This window comes from Propithecus coquereli, unplaced genomic scaffold, assembly GCF_000956105.1.
Source record: "Propithecus coquereli isolate 6110/MARCELLA unplaced genomic scaffold, Pcoq_1.0 Scaffold411, whole genome shotgun sequence".
Taxonomy (NCBI): domain Eukaryota; kingdom Metazoa; phylum Chordata; class Mammalia; order Primates; family Indriidae; genus Propithecus; species Propithecus coquereli.
Window position 1 is genome coordinate 1598815 of NW_012149853.1, and position 13193 is coordinate 1612007.

The window sequence follows — 13193 nt, forward strand, 5'->3', positions numbered from 1 at the left end:
GGAAATAAGTTCATCAAAAAGTGCAAGACTTGTACACTAAACACTACAAAACATTGTTAGAGGAAAATAGCAAGAGTTAAATAAATAGGAAGACATGCAGTGTTCATGGATTGAAAGACAATATAGTTAAGATAGCAATATGCCTCAGATTGATTTACATGTTAAACGCAATCCCTATGAAAACTCAGCTTCCTTTTCTTGCAAAATTGACAATCTAAAACTAAAATTCACACGGAAATGCAAGGGACTGAGAGTGGCCAAAATAATCTTGAAAAGAATAATAAAGTTAAAAGATCTACGCTTCCTCACTTCAAAACTTACTACAAAAATAAAGTATTTAAGATTGTCTAGAACTTATATAAGGACAGAGACACAGATCAACAGAATAGAATTTAGGGTCAAGAAATAAACCTTAAGCATTACAAAAATGATCCATGTATTCTAAAACATTTGTACCCCCTTAATATTTTGAAATTTTAAAAAAAGAAACAAACCTTTATATTTATGGTCAATTGATTTTCATCAAGAGTGCAAAATGATTCAATGGGGAAATAAAGAGTAGTCTTTTCAATAAATGGTGCTGAGACAACCAGATAGCCACATACAAAAGAATGAAATCAGACCTTACCTCACACCGTATGTCAAAATTAAATCAAAATGAATAAAAAGCCTAATTATAAGAGTTAAATCTACATAACTGTTAGAAGAAAACACAGGTATAAATCTTCATGACCTTGGATTGAATAATGGTTCCTTAAATACAACACCTAAAGCACAAGCAACAAGAGAAAAACATAGATAAATAAGTGAACTTCATCAAAATTAAAAACTTTTATGCGGCAAAGGACAGTATCAAGAAAGTGAAAAGACAACTACAGGTAGGAGAAAATATTTGCAAATCATATATTTGATAAAGGACTTATATCTACAGAACTCTTACAACTCAATAATAAAAAGACAAATAATCCAATTTAAATATTAGCAAAGGATTTGAGTAGACGTTTTTCCAAAGAAGCTATACATATGGTCAACAAGCACATGAAAAGAACTGAAAACAACGTTCACACAAATGCTTGAACATGAATGTTCACAACAGCATTATTCACAACAGCCAAAAGAGAGAAACAACCCAAATTCCATCAACAGATAAATGGGTATAGACAAAACATGGTATATCCATCCATGCAACGGAATTATTATTCAGCAGTGAAAAAGGAATGAAGTGCTAACACTTGCTAAAACATGGATATATCTTGGAAAAAAATGCTAATTAGGAAGCCGGACACAAAGGTCATATGTTGTGTGGTTCCATTTATATGAGATGTTCAGAATAGGCCATGTAGATGACTGGTTTCCAGGGGCTGGGGATTGGGGGATGAGGAATGATTGTTAATGGATAAGGAGTTTCTTTTTGAGGTGGCAGAAATGTTTCAGAATTAGAGAGTTGTGACTTCCCATAACTTTGTGAATATACTAAAAACGACTAAATTTTACACTTTAAAAGGATAAACTTTATGGTGTGTGTATTACATCTCAATAGAAAAAAGAACATGTTATAAAAACACCATATGTTCTTGATATACCCCAATCTTGACCCTTTGCTGTAATCTTACATTGAAAGGTGAGGGCTCTATGAGCTATTTGATGTTTCTTTTCTCTTAAATTCTACCCCAGTGTACACTGCATGGGGACCCACTCCCTCACTCCTCTAGCAGGTTCACGCCTCGTGTGCTATTAAAAACCAGTGAAAAGTTACTTGTATTGTTTTCACTAGACCACACAGGTTGCACTTGACCACCCAAAATGCCTTGCCTTTTCATCTCTTTCTGTCACCGCATCATCTTCAGATCAAACAATTGGGTATGAACCTCTATTTATGCCACGTCAGCAAGCTCAAATTTAAAGGCAAGAAGAAACCATGCCCATGATTTGCCTTGTACCATTAGGACAGTTTCTGGAATGTTGAGCTCCTCATCTTGCTTCCTAAATGCCACTAAACTCAGAAACAATTCTCCCTCCTTCTCCAATGATGCTATGGGCTCTTGTTCTGGAAGAGGTCATAGTGCCTATTAATTGTTCTTCACGCTAGATAGCAAATCATCCTCATTGGACAGGTGAAGAAATAAGGCTTGCTGGTTTTAGAATCATAGAATGTAAGGGCTAGCATGACTTGGGAGACCATCGACTTAATAGTTTTTTACCTTATTTTATAGACGACAAGATGAACACTGGGAGAAGTTGAGAGCCACACAAGAAATTGTGTGCTCTCCAGTGAATCAGAATAAAATCCCACTTTCCACCACAGCTCACCAGGCCCTCCACAATCTGTACCCTAGACACCTGTCCTCTCTCATTTCCTTCCACTCCTTCTGATTCATTTTATTTCAGCCCCACTGCTCTCCTTGCTGGTCCTTGAACATGCCAAATAGGTGCTCACCTCAGGGCCTTTGCACATGCTGCTCCCTCTGCCTGGAATGCTCTCTGCTGAGATATTCACATCATCTCGTCCCCACTTATATATAATCTCCTCAAAGAGACCTTTTTAATCTAAAATTGCTCCCTCAGCCCATTTCTCTCCATCTTTTAACCTGTGTTATCCTTTGTCTTAGATGCTACCTGAGACCACATCCTTGCCTGACTCCTTCCCTTTTCCTTCCCAGCTGGCTACACTCCCCCACAAACTCCCCTCTCCTGAGAAAGCCCTTCCCCGATAACTCCCAGGCATTGACTATCTGTCTCTGTCCCAGGCACTGCTTCTGGGAGCCAACTTAAAACACTGTGCATGAGAAAGGCAAAGCGTTTCATTGAACAGCATTGCCTAAAAATGATCTCTGGATATAAACCCACCTATTGAGAGTAAATGTGAAATAGCCAACAAAACTGTTAAGAAACAATAAGCAAACACTTAAAAATAAAAATCAGAGCCTGATGTGGTCACTTTAGTAATTACATGATCTTTGTTTTTTAATGCCAAATGTCTGGTTCCGGAGATGTGTTCGGGCCTCTGCGAATCATGTTTACCTAACTAAATGTGCGAGGCGATGGTATCAAACCCAAGGAGATCACGTGAGCTACAGCAAACAGTCAACAGATGCATGCTATTTATTTTGTTTTTTAGTCTTTTCATATTTTTTCATAAGCCACACAGTCATTTTGTTTATAGGTTATTCCAAATTAATCTTCACTGAGGCATGTTTCCTACGTTAATGACAATATTGTCTACAAGGCAAGGGATACTGATTATAGGCAAGTATCTAAACTATATGATAGCCTTCGACAGTAATGTATAATGATATTAACTATTTCTTCCCTACTATACTACACTACTGGCCAAACCATGTTATTGCCAGCTTCTTCTGAAATCTCTTTGAAGAGGTAATTGTTACTTAAAAAGTCACACCTTGTTATAGACACAATAGTCTCTTGTTTTGTTTTTTTTTTAATTCCCTCTGTTCAAAAGCCTAAGAATAATATCTGAAAAATAATACATCATATTTAAAGACTCAGAATTTGAGACAAAGTAATTTAATGAAAACTTCCCAAGGGAAGTTTCTTTAGTGAAAGAGTTGATTTTCAATTAAGAGTTCCTTCATATTTGGAATTTCAGATCCACACATGGATTCATCTTTTGAAATTCCAAAGACCTGCCAACCTAATGAACATGCGTACACTTTCTGACCCTCTGAGCCAATGCACCTGCTATAGCCTACCAACATTGTCATGGAAATTCAGCTTTGAAGGTAAGAATGATCATGACAGAGCAAAAATGTGCAAATCAAAGTAAAATAGAAGTTCTATCCTTGAAGATATGTTTGTATGGTGGTTTGGGAATACATGCAAATTTATTTCCCCCAAAGCATATTCTCTGAAATGATAGTCCCTCAGTGTGCTTCCAGGGTGAAAAAATTATTTGGCCACATGTGTTTGGAGAATATTGTGGTCCATAGCCCTCTTCAAAACACATAAGCACATTCCTAATTCTGAGGAGTCATGGTGCAGGAGGGAAGCCATTTTTATCTAGTTTGACACCAAGATCCCCAAGCTTTCTCAACTATGGAACCCTTTGTAAAATAAATGGGTATTTAATATCTCGAGGGAGAAGTCCTCTAAATCATACTTTGGGATTCCCCCTTAATACATTTATATAGAAATTGGATGGATTGTACACTATTAATGCTATTGATGCATCCACTTTTAGACAGGATACTTTTTCACCTTTGCTCCTTTTCCAGGAACAAATAAGCAAGTTATACAAAAATACAGAGAATATTAAAAATCATCACTTAATCCTCTGTGAATAATTTTGAGTTGAAACTCTGAAACTTTGAACAAAGCTCGAACTATCTCAGACACTTGCAGTACAGATGGTCCAATACATTATTTGGCCTTTCTCACATTAAATAAAACTTTTAGAAAAAGAAGAAAAAGATTCTTCAAGAATTGCTCAGTGGCTAGAGGAAAAGAACAATGGTAAGTAAATCAAATGTTAAATTTGAACATTTAGATGCCAAAAACATTTGATTTTTTTCTCTGCTTAATTATTTCTCTAAACTTATATTGAAAAAACATTATTATATTGATAAAAATATGCTTTATATAAAAAGGAAATCTGTGAGTGATATTTGGTGTGTAGACCTCAAGAAGAGGAAGTGGCTTTTCAATAGAACATATTATTTCAATCAAAGGTGAAATATTTTTAGTAGTCATGGGCCTCACAGCGTGTTCTCATAATTAAGCTTCCTTCAGCTTTCTTGTGTTTGAGTTGTGAAGTGAGCTTTGAACACAAATCACGTCAAGTAAGCCTCAAACTTCCACAGCTCCAATATTTAAACCTCATTTGCTAGCTTTTAGTTTGAATCCTCTCTGATATAGGTCATTCCAGACAAAGTAAAAAAAAATGAAGAGGTACAAAGCATAAATTTTACCATGACTAAAAGTCAAGAAAGCTTTATAAAAAAGAAAGCAATATTTGAAGAATCACACACTCATTATATTCTGCCTTACTATGTATTGAACCGACATTTCCCTTGCACTATTTGGCAAAACCTACTACTAGCCTTTTGTTGAATGGTTTACAATACGATTAATAATGTGCATATAATTACAAGGTTTATGACGGGTTGAAAATAAATAAATGTTTGAGAAAAGGAAAATATTCAAGAGTGTGTAAAGTCACAAAAGAAAGAAAATAACCAGGTGAATTGCCAAACCCTTCAAGATGTCAAAGCATTTTGCTAGCCTTCATTTTCTCTCCAGCAACATCCAGTCACCCCCGAAGTTGGGGGGGCACCCAAGCAAACAACATCACCAGGAGTGGCAGGTGGCAGGGCCCAGCTGGCCTTTCTGCAATGTGTATCCACACCCCAGCAGCTGCCAAATGCGCCTTCTCTGTATTTGATCATGCCATGCCAACACTGCTTCCAGCATGCAGAGCTGCAGGACAACAAAGAATTACGACATGGATTCGTGGAGGGGAAAAAGGCAGAAAGACATGGGGTTGCCTTCCCAAAGATTTTATCTTAAAGGAGGCCCCGGATTCACATATAAAACCCCACTCCAAATGCTGACTTCAGTTTATTTTTCTTTGATATCTTTATACACATCCACACATGCATAAATGCACAGATGCACAGGATGAAAGAACATCCCCTACATTAGTGAGCAAGAAAATCCCAGGACAGGCTACCTTTCAGTTTCAGTCCACGGCTGTGTCTTCATAAGCACCCCAGCCTGTTAAAACAGCAAACCAGATGATCAAACAATGGCGTTTTGTTATTTTCAAATAACAAAGATTGGGACGAATTGTTAAGTTTTTATTTTAGTCATTTATATGACAATTTTAATTGTGTGTGGTGCATCAAACTACTTGACAGAGGATGAAAGGAATCATTTTCTCATGGTCAGGAACAAAAACCTGAATTGACCATCATAATGTTTAGCCCAATTGGCTCTTAAGTCACTATCTATTAACTATAAGCTCATCAGTTCTAGGAATCAAAAGCCCATATATATACACACATAGGTACACACACACATATATAAAATAAACATATACATATGTGTGTGTGTGTGTGTGTGTGTTTGTTTATCTTGGAGGGAGCTCCAAATTGTCTGTGAAGGAGAAGGAAATATTTCCTGTCTAGCACCATTAACAACTGCATTAGCATAGAAATACCTTGGATGACACATTTTATAAATGTATAAGAAGTGGGAGGCTGGTGGTGTTTAGAAGGTCAAGAGACAGGAAAATTTTATCGGTTCTGAAAGTGACATCAATAAGAAATACACACCTTCCACACAGAGCACTCTTAGATGCTTCATGCAATGAGATGATCTAGAAGGACCAGGAGAAACAAGCGGATGCAGTCTTCCACCCCATTCTGGAAAACCCACAAGGCACCCAAATACAAGCAAGCCATCCCCTTCCTGGGGTCCTCCGGAAAAATGGAGAGAGAGTCCTGCACTACATTGTTAATAATGACAGCTAGGCCAGCAACCATCTCGTTGTCCCATCCCAAAACAATGGCAAAGGGTTATCCCTATCAAGCTCTTTTGCTCTAATGAAGACCCACTTCTCTGGGTTCTTTTTAATTTGGATATAAACAAAAATTGTCTCTCCTGCAGAGCACAAGAATGCCATTAGTGCAGCTTTGGTGCATTTACCTGACTGAGCAGAACCTCGCTGTCCTTCTCTGTCCAGCACCTGAAGATTCAACTACCAACAGGACACACTGCTGACCTTGCTGTCTATGGGGAGATAGAGATTTTCTTGTCCTTGTCTGAAATTCCCTGATTTCTTTATGTCCCGTAAGAACAAAGAGAGATAGGTTTCTAAAAGTTTAAGAGAAAACCTGGCTCAATAAAAATTTTTAAATTATATTTAAAAATTTATCTGTTCCCTATTTCCTCCCCTCCCTTAATTTTCTCCAGCAAACCCAATTAAAGGAGAATTATTTGGACTTACATAATGCCATACAATTATAAAATAGTGCATAGTGGGTTATGTTTTGTTTCCCAATTTATTTTTATAAAAAAGAGTCTCTTTTACTCAGTAGCGCAGAAATACAGAAGTTGAGGGAATGGTTCTAGTTTTAACAGCCCAAATGGGTTTGGGGTGATAAAAATCTCCTAGGCCTATCCCCCTTAATTTTTGAGGAGTCATTTAAATGTGTGTACAACACACAGTACTCCTGCTTGATCCAGATCATTAAATCCTCTGAAAATGTTTTTCATGAATTAAGGATGGCCATTAGGTGGTGAATCTAATTAGCAAAGATTCAGCTATGGAGTTCCTCAAATAGCTGAGTAAATATTATTTCGTGTAATTGTGGTCCTCCCCTAGTATGCCTTCTCATACGTCGTTAATGCTGCAGAGCTAAACTCACAGACCAGAGAAAACTCTGTTCAAAACAAAGAGCACCAGTTCTTTAAATATAATCTGATGCTAAGGCCACTAGGAGGGACATCTGCCTGCTCCATCATAGATCTCCATTTAGCTGTTCATATAAGCTACACACACTTGTTGAAAACCTCAGTTTCCCCTGAAGTACTATGCATGTATTGGAAGGTTGATATCCTTTCAAAAGAGGTTGGAGGCCCTACGTCAATTGCTTTCCTGTTTGTGTTTTATCCAAAGCATTTGAAAGAGATGTGGCAACCCCTCTGATCCTCCACTGAGTTTTGGCTTTGTGGATGTGATAAAATTGAAGTTCTTCACAAGGTCAATGCTCAAGGTGGAAAAGACAGAATTTGAAAGAAAAGTCTACCTTCTGCTTATTCAGCTGAATCTGAAACAAGTCCAAATTTTTGGATTTTAAGATTCGTTGAAGTTTTAGAGTCAGTTCTTCGGAATTGGTCCATCCCTAGGGGGCTCTTCTCTCAGCCTTTTTCACCAGCCTGATGGTCAGCACCCCCGGCGGGTCACAGAGCACATAGGAGAGGCTGGCAGAGGTGGTCTGTGAGTGCACATGCCACTGACACTTTGCCCCAGCCACCGCCCCCAGACACCTGCCCACACATGTTGTCACTGCTTTGCTGGGAACTGAGGCTGAGGTTCCTGAACCCTCAGGCTGCCCCAGCTCCTCAGGCTCTATTAGGGGTGGAGGTTGGAAGGGAGGCCGCACCCCCTCCACACTGCCCTCAGTCAGTAGAGACACTCTGTGTTTCCAGCAAAGCCATTCTACCATCATCACGCCAAAGGAATGTGGCCCCAGTGTGGGCTGGAGGCAACCAGACTCCAACGTGTATATGGAGGGTCAAGGGGCCAAAATCAGCCAGAAATCAGCTAGCAAGGCCAGGGTGGATTCAGGAAGGCTGGCCTTAGCAAGCCCAGGATGGATTCAGGAAAGCTGGCCTTACCAACTCTTGGACTTTATTATACAGACAAAGTAACTAAACACCCTAATAGTGCCATATGTATCAGAATCAGAAGTGTCCACATCCAAGGGCAGGAGAGGATGGCTGTCCCAGCTCAAGAAGACAGTGGATGCACCCTTCCTCCACCTCTTTGCTCTGGCCAGGCCCTCACGGGATTGAGTGGTGCAGGTAATCTTCTTTACTCAGCCTACTGCTGTAATGCTAATCTCTTCTGGAAACACCCCACAGACGCACCCAGAAATAATGTTTTACCAGCTACCTAGGCATCCCTTAGCCCAGTCAAGTTGTTACGCAAAATTAACCATCACACCATAGGGATAGAAGAGAACACAAATAGGTCTAATAGAGCCTAGACATTGACTGCTGATCTATGGAAGCTTGTTGTATGAAACAAGTGCTAGACAGGCAATACTCAAAATCATAGCAACACACACTAACTTAAATGTTTTCTATGTCCCATGGATGTCTAAATGCTTTCCATAGAGCAACTCATTGAATTCTCACAAAAAGCTGTGACCTGATGTGGAAGGCGGCCTCCAGGCAGGTTCCCGTTGGCCTCCGCTTCCTGGCATTCAGATTCTCATACAATCCCCACTCTTTAAATGGGGGCTAGACTTACTCAGGAAAAGAATATGATCTCTAAGGAATAGAGTACAACAGGAGGAATGGGATGTCATTTCCAAGATGAGGATATAAAGGGACAATGGATGTCATCTGGGATGCCCTCTTGCACTCTCTTGTTAATTTGCTCTGAGAGAAGCCAGCTGCCATGTTGTGAGCTGCCCTATGGAGAGATGTGGGTGGCAAAAACTAAGGGACACTTCTGGCCAACAGCTAGTAAGGAAGTAAAGGTTTTAGTCCCACTGCCCACGATGAACTAAATCTTGTCCGAAACCACATGAGTAAGGTGAGAAGAAGATGCTGTCCTAACTGAACTTCCAGATAAGACTGCAGCCCCCATCTAGACCTCGAGCCAGAGACACCCAAATTCCTGACCCACAGAATCTGTGAGATGATACATGTTGTCTTAAGTTGTAAGGCTTGGGGGTAATTTGTTACACAGCAAGGGTTAGCAAATATAGATAGTGCCTATTACCGCCCCATTTTATAGACAATGAGGCAGAAGGTCACTCTCCACTGGACCATTCAATTAATGGGCTGAAAAAACTGTGTGTCCATTTAAGAAAAAAAAAAATATTGGCTCCTACCACATACCATTTAAAAATTGCAGTTGGTTTAAAAACCTAAAAAAAGATGGTAAAACTTTACATTGTCAAGAAGAAGCTATAGAAGAAGATATACCACAGAAAATAGGATTACAAAAACAGGATGAAAAAGTATAAATCATTAAAGAAAAGTGTGTTGAATTCAAGTACATTCAACTTCAGTATGTCTCTGTATATCAAAAGACACCAAAGCAAGCCTTCCAACCGAGAGAAAAGACATGCAACATATTTAACTGACAAAAGGAGAGTATCCAGAATATATAAATTAATAAGACAAAGCACAACTCAATAAAAAAAAAAAAAAGAGGACAAAGACATGAACATCCTTTTCTGATTTGTGATCTGTGGTGGAACTGCAACCAAAATGTAGATTTTCATAAAAATCCTTGCAGGGAAGACCAATCACTTTCAAGGCTGAACTCTAGGATACAATAGAAAATGTAAACTCCAAGATCCAGGATAAGAAAGGAAATTTCTCCTGATCAGCAAAGACTGACGTTGCTGGCAACAACTGGAAGATGGAGGTGCTTTGTCTGACTACAACATGCAAGAAGAGAACACTCCCTCTGGTGTTGAGACTTTGCGATGGTTCTAAGAAAAAGAAGTCTTACATCACTCCCAAGAAGAAACAAGCAAAAGAGAAAGCAGATTAGAAGCTGGCTGTCCTGACATACTGTAAGGCAGTTGAGAAGAGCAAAATTAGTAGCCCTCACCGGGAGCACCCTCCAGATGAATGCGGTGCCGCAGTTCTTGTGGCCACGCTTTGATAGACATTATTGTGGCAAATGTTTTCGGACTTCCTGCTTCAACAAACCGGAAAACAAGTAATTGTGTATGAGTTAATAAAAGACATGAACTAGCAACGACAACAACAACAAGAAATAGAAAAAGCCAATGAGCATATGAAAGAAAAAATGCTTAAACTAATTAGTAATAAGAAAGATAAAGTTGAAACCGCAATAAAATAAGATTTATACTCAACAGATGGGTCAATATTTAAAGGTCTGAGTTGTACAAGTTCTGGCAGTACGGAGGACCCGTGGCACTCTCCTCTTCTGCCGATGGGGGTGTAAGTCGATACCATGCTCGGGATGTCGGTTTGGCTGGTTCTCACACCCTAAAACCATCAGGTGTTCATAACCTGCATCCCAGAAAATCCTCTCCAGATAAATACCCTGAAGAAACTCATATAATAATGATTTCAGTAGCCTTCATTAAAGTAACAAAAAAAAAAATGAAAACCCAAATGTCCATGAAATAGAGAAATAGATATATAAATTGAGGTAAATTTATACAATGGAATACTATACAGCAAGGAAAAGAAAACACAGACAGACACATCAATGCAGATGAATTTGAGAAACACCATATTGCGGTGAAGTCATTTATAGAACAATACATATGGTATGATTTCATTTAAATAAAGCCAAAAACAGCATAAAACTAAGCAATATATGAGTGACGTTTGCTGGGACACATTGGGTGGGAGGGTGCCATGGTGACAAAGAGGTATGACAATGTTCTGTTTCTTAATCGGGTTGGTGGGTAGAGAGGACTTGGTTTTACTATTATTCTTTCAATCATACCTTTACATTACATACATTCTCCTGTATATATGATGTATTTGATTAAAAACAATAAACCAAAGAGGAAAAAGGAAGCCCCTCTACTTGTCTGCTGGATTTGGTCTGAAGAGGAGGTTGTCGGGGTAGCATCTTATCATCACAGCCAAACTGAGAAGGGAGGAGATGTGAGGAGGCGCAGCTAAGAGACAGGGATGCAGGAAGGAAGGGGAGGAGGGAGGAAGAGAGAGAAGCAAAGAGGAAGACAGACCATGATCTGGTGGCTCATTTCAGTTTCAAAGACCTGGTCACCCAAGCTACATCCCAGACCAATGGGAGCAGCAGCCCTGAGCGTGGGAGCAGGCGAGGATGTGATGAAGCCTCCGCAGTGCCTACCAGATGCAGGCAAGGTGGATGCCCAGGCTGCAGGCACGGAGCAGTGCTGCATGGCTGTGCTGCCTGATGGACGGAGAGACAAATAAGGCCCGTGAGATGCTAGGGAAATGCAGTCTATGAGACAGAGATCCCTATCACGTAGCAAACGTGTGCGGAGGCTACCGTGAGTGGAGGTGCTGGCCCACCGTCACAAAGATGGCCACTGCCAACCATACTCACTTTTCCCTTCTTCCACACGCCGTGAGGGAGCTGGAACCAGGCACGTGGATGCCCAACTGGGTTCCATTTCCCAGCCTCCCATGCAGTTAGGTGCAGCCACGCGGCCACGTGGCCAGCAGGGGAATGTAAGGGGAGGCGATGTGCACAGCTTCGGGGTGCAGGTCTTAGGAAGGTGAGCACGTACCCCTCTATACTCTCCCTTTCCCGCTGTCTGAAAGCAGAGCACAGCAGTGCTGCAGCTTTACCATGGGGCTGGTGACACTGCCCTTGGGGTGACAGAGGAACAAGATGGGAAAAACCCTGGCGCCCCTGCCACCCAGACAAGTCCCATACAGACTGTGCTGTGTGAGAGAAACACGTTTCTGGTTATCTCTTAAGGTCGGTTCAGTCACTATAGCAAGTGCTGCCATGGAACCCTAGCGGGGACTTTTTCATACTCTGCCCAGATGCGTTCTCAGTAAGGGATCCGTCACCCTGCTACTGGGGGTGCTGACCACAGGCAGGCTACAGGTGCCAGGCCCTGCAGGGAGGCCTCGGCTGCAGAGAGCTGCCTAGGCCAAGGTCCTGGCTCTCCCCAGGGAGATTCACATCCAGTGCCTGACAGTTGTAGGGATACAGAGGCCTGGCCATTTTGATGTGACCACTCTGAATGGTCATTCTAGTCCCAGCAACCCACACAGGGCTGTCTGAGCCAGCAAATCTCTCTGCCTGCTGGGGCTTCCCTGCCCCCCTTCCACCGGGGATCAGTCCAAGGGTGCTCCTTAATAAACATCATTCTTCATAAATGCTGTCTCAGATCTGTTTCCTGAAGAAGCCAACCTGCAACCCGTAGAAAGTGCTCAATAAATGCTTGCCCAACGAAAGAACAAATAAATAAATAGATGAAGTGAGCCTGGGGTTTTCATCATGCCACAGAGAAAGCTAAATATAAAAGACTAAAAATCACAACTAAAGGTTGCTGATTATTTCTTTCCAATAGCAGGACATATTCTAAGGAGACTTTTAGTGTTTAAGATCTCTTTAGAAGTTTGTGTAGGTTGAAGAAAAGTCTAAGTTATTAATACTCCGAATTAAGAAGTAAATATCCCAAACTGGAGAAGCTAAGTTAATGCTAATGAACATAAAAACTATTCGCATGTTGGCCTTGTGTTGGAACAACTATTTTCAGGAACTTCTTTTTTTGTATTTCTTGACATTCTCTGGTGTCAAAGAGAGAGGAGAATTCATAGGTGCCCAGGTTCTCATGAACTCAATTTAGGATCCTATGCCAGGTGTCCCCTGTAGCTTGTGGCTCCCTCTCCACTCTCCATGGAGCCGCCCACACCGTGAGCATGAAAATACTGAGGTCTGGAGCCGAAGCACCACCATCCTTGAGTATCCTTTTAGCGGAGGACAGAAAAATAAATGCAGATCG